Source organism: Myotis davidii, unplaced genomic scaffold (assembly GCF_000327345.1).
Source record: "Myotis davidii unplaced genomic scaffold, ASM32734v1 scaffold238, whole genome shotgun sequence".
Lineage (NCBI taxonomy): Eukaryota > Metazoa > Chordata > Mammalia > Chiroptera > Vespertilionidae > Myotis > Myotis davidii.
The window spans coordinates 12474436-12480573 of NW_006293779.1; positions in this window are offsets into that span (position 1 = coordinate 12474436).

Consider the following 6138-nt stretch of genomic DNA (forward strand, 5'->3'; position numbering starts at 1 on the left):
GGGGGGGGCAACAGAGGCTGGAGTTTCACACCCCTCCCTGCCCCCACCAAGCCTCTCAGGCAGAAGGGGGCCCCTGGGAGGAAAAGGAGGAAAACAAGAGGATGTTACACAAAGTGAGTCATCCAGCCCCAAATAACCAGGAACTGCACCGCAGAAAGTGCTTGGCTGGGAGCTGGGCCAACCCCAGGGCTGCAGAAAGAGCCATGATGAATTCATAGATTTCTGTGCAAGTCTCGTCCCCATCGCACTACAATCCCAGCCCTAGGAAACTGGAGCTTGAAGCCCCATATGTTCAAAAGCGTGTGCAGATTTTGGTCAAGATCGTCTTGATGAAACTATCTTTTCCCCTTGACAGCGGCTGGTCTTCCGTCCTGTCCTGGTAAGACCACAGCAGACCGAGCCCTGCTCAGGGGAAGAGCCCCGAGGGGCCTCTCTGCTTTGGGGCTCAGTCTCCACAGAAATCTTGTTGCCGCCAGGGAAGTAGGCCGATCAGTAGTATCTGCTGTACACCCACCTGGGACACTGCAGGGAGAGCGACAGCCCAGAAACCTCCCCTGGAAGGACTCTGATCCACCTGGAAATGGGGAAACAGTCATCGACAGTTTGGAAAACTCAAGCTCTGGGACCCGACAGAGTCAACCTGATGGATTGGACTGAACCTCGCTGGGCCTTGGGGTTCCTTATCTGAAGAGAGAGAGAGAGAGAGAGAGAACGAACATTGGCTCTTATGTGACACTGAATATAAAGTACCTGGGTCATGGTTGGTATTTTAAAGTGCGGCGTCCTCTTGCCCATGAAAGAGGTGGAACTCAGGTCCCCAAGGAGGCGTGGAGTCCTGACCGGCCAGGGGCAGGTGGGAAGGCCTTCCGGCAGCAAGAACTCCCAGGCCGCAGTGCAAAAGTGTCTGCATTCAAATTCTGGCTTCACTGTTTCTCACCAGGTAATTGTCAGCAATTCACAAAACACCTGGTGCCTCAGTTTTCTCATCTGTGAAATGGAAACAGGAGTAGGACCTGTCTTCGGGGGTTGTTCTGAGGATTGGGTTAAGATGAGTAAACACTTAGAATACCTGGTACAGAGTGAAGCGTCCATCAATGTTAGCTATTGCTGTTGTGATGGAAGGAGGGAGCTCCATTCAATATGAAGCAACAAAGGAAGAGTGGGAAGGCTGGGGCCCAGTGTTAGAGGGCCTCCAGTGCCCCATCAGCCTGGACCTCATTAAGGCACTGAAGGCCCAGTGCGGTTTCTTGAATGGGGGCCGACAAGGATGAATTATACACTGGAAATGGCGGGAGCGGGTGAGTTCTGTGGCACCATGAATGGCACCAGAAGAGGCTGTTCCTGAGCCACCCGGCAACCTCCTCCTGCTTCCACCCCACGGTGGCATCCTCTGGAGAAGAGGAGAAGGCTCAGGACAGAGCATGTACCTAGTCACGTGTCCAGTCGGTTATCGCTCACTTTACAGGCGCACGGAGTGGCTTGGTCAGCAGGGTGACTGGCGGGAGGTGTTCAGACATCATTTCACGAGCAGCCATGAGCGACTTTGGGAAGTGGCCAGGCTCACGGTCCGGGGGGCTGTGAGAGCCCACAGGTGCTGCCTCACGCCCCTCCGTACCCCCCACAGGGAGCAAAGGCAGTCGGGATCCTCCCCCAAACCCCACCGAGCTCGCAAAGGCCCTGCACAGGTCCTGGGGCCACGGGGAAGTGGTGGGAAGGTGAGAGGGTGATACCCGCCTCCCTTCATGCCCACCTGGGCTTCTAGAGACAGGCAGAGTCAAGGGCATGACGGGAGAAAACATTCCACATTCTGGAGATGCTAACGAGAGTGGCCATGAGCATTCACGCCACTTGGACACACGTGGAAGTTCCTCGTACAGAGAATTCCCCGGTGCTGGGCCCACGAGAGCATGGGTGCCACGGCCCTAGAAGTGCCTTGTGACAGGAGAAGCCACGGGAGCACAAGCTGTGTGGGGCCAATTTTGGGGGGAGAAACCCTACTGCACATTTCTTGGCCTGCAGGATCCAGAGAAAGAGACCCTAGACTCTGACAGATGGAATGGGAAAAATTCCTTTGAGTCTGTGATTTGCTTAGCAGAAAAAAAGGAAGTCGGGTAATCCTTAAGTGACCCCAAGTGGTAAAAATACACCAGCATGAAGGGTATCGCTGTGGGTGTTCACAGTGTGACGTTAGCGCCACCTGGTGCCCTCTCTGGGAGATGATAAACCACGGACCACAGGCCCTGCTGCATGTCATTTCATAGGTAACCATTCTCTTGGCGCTGGGCTGTGGGAAAATGAATAACCATTTATGGACAGAAGACAGGATAGCGTCTGTCATTGTAACCAATAGAACTAGCACCAGTATTTTAAGGGAACAATTATTTCATGCTATGGGTATAATCCAATATCTCCAAATCGCTAGCCGTTAAGAGCCAAACAAAATACCCCAAACTTCCAGCCTCTGTGGTGCAGGTTAGCCTGTTCTCTCCCCAAATGTCTAAGAATTCTTAGAAGTGCCCGCTAAACCTGAGTGCCGCTAAGCCTGTCGCCTTCTAAGCTTTGGTTTAGACAACCGCTCCAGAGTTTTCTTGTCCCCTCCTGCCACGAGGGAACAATTTCCCACAGGACAGGGTGCTAACCAACTCCCGCACCTAACATCCCCGTGTTCAAACACACTCAGGGCCCTCCCTTCAACGCCCGAGTTGTACGTACCTAGTTGATAACACTACGTAGCAAACATTTGAGGATTTCCAGGGGATCCGTGTAGAAAAGGAAAGCTCATTGTCAGACAGTGTTGCTCCCACTCTGAGCTCACTCCATCCCTGCTGGCCCTGTCTCCACCTCCACCCTCCATCCTGGCAAGTCCTAATCGGATCCGGATTTCCCCCAAGGCTAGATTCTCTTCCAAGACCCTGACCCCAAACTGGAAAGCCCTTGACCTGCAATTGTTGCCCAGCAGGGACACCATCTCTGGTCCTACCTTGGCAGCAGCAAATATTGGTCCTTCAATGGGGAATTGATTGAAGGAAACAAATAGCTAAGAGCCAACAAGAGTCCTTTCTGGTGAACAGGGTGTTACTAAGCTGGAGAATAAGATTTAAGGTGAAACAGTGGATGGAGCCAATAATTTCCTTTAAAGGGAATGGAAATGTTTTAAATAAATACAAAGTGACAATCTATACTAATAAAAGGGTAACATGCTAATTAGACCGGGAGACCTTCTGGACATCCTTCCGGACAAGCCATGGTGGCGGAGCCGAGGCAGAGGCAGTTAGGGGCAATCAGGCCAGGAGGGGAGGGCAGTTGGGGGCAATTAGGCTGGCAGGGCAGTTGGGGGCAAGCAGGTTGGTGGGGAAGGAGGGGGAGTTGGGGGAGATCAGGCTGGTAAGGGGGGAGCAGTTGGGGGCGAGCAGGCCAGCATGCAGTGGTTAGGGTCGATCAGGTAGGCAGGCATGTGAGCAGTTAGGAGCCAGCGGTCCCAGATTGTGAGAGGGATGTCCAACTGCCGATTTAGGCCTGATCCCACAGGAATTGAGCCTAAACCAGCAGTCAGACATCCCCCGAGGGATTTCAGGTTGGAGAGGGTGCAGGCAGGGCTGAGGGACACCCCCCCTGCACAAATTTCGTGCACTGGGCCACTAGACTATCTAATAATAGAGGAATATGCAAATTAGCTGGAACGCCGTAACATCACAACCAAACAGCAGGGACCTGAGGCTGCATGGTGCCTGACCGGGCAAGGGACCTCAGGCCACACCCCCCGCCCCATGGGGCTTGACGGGGTGGGGCCAGCCAGGTGCGTCTCCTGTGTTTTCAAAGCGTGTGCAGGTGGTAGGCGGGGACTTGACTCTAGGTCCTGCGGTGCACACCAGACTCTGAAAGGAGGGAGATTTTCATACACATTTTACTAATTTTCTTTCATCTCTGACACTTCTATTATAGAGAAAGGGCAAATAGCAATATTAAAATATTTCCTCTAATTGATTCCCTTTTAATGTGCATGAATTTCATGCACTGAGCCACTAGTGTCTAAAATAAAAGGCCAACTGGGTTTTGAAAACTGGAAGCATCCTTAAACGATTTGTCTGAATCCCCAAAGTGACTATTGGGAGGAAACTACATTCATCTGGCTACATTTATTTTTAAAATAGTCTTCCTTGTTTCTCAAAAATGATATATGGTACTATTTGTTTCATCTGTTTTTCTCTGCAATAACCTCTACTGCACAGTACGAGGGCCAGGGCTCCAGCTTGAACCCAAGCTGTATTTAGCTTTAGGACACAAATTCGCTTGGGCATTTGCAGGGGAATCACAATGCTCTGCAATAGGAACAAGAAGCATCTCGAGTCAGGCTCAGTCTAGAGCAGCAGCTCTCAACCTGGCCATCTAATAGCATCTCGGGGCAGCCAGGCCCAGCCCCAGATGCTGAAGTCTGAATCCCTGGAGGTAAGGTACAGGGACTGGCATTTTCTTTTAAAGCTTCCTAGGTGAGCCCTAACTGGTTTGGCTCAGTGGATGGAGCATCAGCCTGTGGACTGAAGGGCCCCAAGTTCAACTCTGGTCAAGGGCATGTACCTCGGTTGCAGGCTCAATCCCCGGCCCTGGTTGGGGCACCTGCAGGGCGCAACCAATGGATATGTATCTCTCACACCATTCCCTCTCTGTCTCTCCCCCTCCCTTCCACTCTCTCTAGAAATCAATGGAAAAATACCCTCGGGTGAGGATTACAAAAACAAAAGCTAATCCCATATCAAGAGCACTAGGGAAGGAGCCGAGATGCTCCCCGTTGGTAGAGAGGCAGTGATTCTAGCAGCATCTGTCTCTTATTCTTTTGCATCATCTTGCCTGGCTCTTAGGGGGAAAAATTGCAGCGAGAGTTCAAGTTCTAAGAGCCATTTATCTGTAATAGTGGGTCTTGGGTTCAAGGTCCATCTGCACCTCCATCGACTGAGGAATCTGTCAAAATGCAGGCTCCAGGGTCCCGCCTTAGAACTAACAATCTCTGTGTGTGATTGGACGAGCCAGAAGTCACTAACTATTGCCAGGATGGGATCCAAGCCCATCTGACCCCGGGTCCTTTCCAATTCCCCTCAACTTCTGACCAGTAAGACTGAAACCTCTGTCAGAAAAACTACAATTCTGGATGGCTTTACATGAGAGGTAATTATTTAAAGCAGCAGAACGGAAAACAGCCAAAATTCCCCTTGCCCTCCTCCCTCCAAAGGAATCCTCGATCAATTACTTTGGAGCAGCAAAATACCCTCCCTTTCCTTCCTGTTCCACTACATTCTTTCCCTCCTAACAAATATTCCCTTTCCCCCAAATAAGGTCATTTGGAAAAAAGTCCCTGCTAGTACTTTGGAAACCGTCAGAACCTACAGGGAAATGATAAATTACTATACAGAGGGACCTACCCCAGACCCCATTTTATGGTTATCTACACATTTTTCATATCTCATTCAAACTGCAATAAAATGTGTTTTAAGTCAGAAGAATAAGGTAAAATGTGTCTTAATGGTGTTTGCCCATTTAGAATTGATTGAGAATTAACTTAAAAAAAAATCTGTCTGTTTTGAGTCATTGTCAAATGCACTTCTACCTTAAAGAAAATACAGAAGGCTTGCACATTATTTACAAGTCTGGGTCTGGGTGCCGTATGATGGTGGTGGGCAGGGGTGAGGACCAGGAAAGGAGCCGTGAGTGAAAAAGCTGCATTAAGACATCAGACCATCTCTGTTTGCCAGCACCATTCGCACACCATGTGGGGAGACAGCACGGAAAGGAGCTTTAAGTGCACACGAGTAGGGTTTCAGTTTGGAAAATAAATTGTACAGAATTGTTCCGACGTTGTTAGTGTGAATGTCAACTACCGCAACAACGCAGCCTGGTAACGACCCTGAAAAATGTCCGTTAGGTTCATTCACTTTAACTCAATCCAGGAATTAAAGTCATAGAAGGAAACAATCTGAAACACAAAGATTCCCAGAGAAACGTGATGCGTATGTAGCACAGGAGAGATGTCACCATGGAAGCATGTAAAAGGTGGAGTGGAGTGCCTACTGGCTAGACCAGTGGTCGGCAAACTCATTAGTCAACAGCCAAATATCAACAGTACTTCTTCAAAGTGGGGCGATCAGC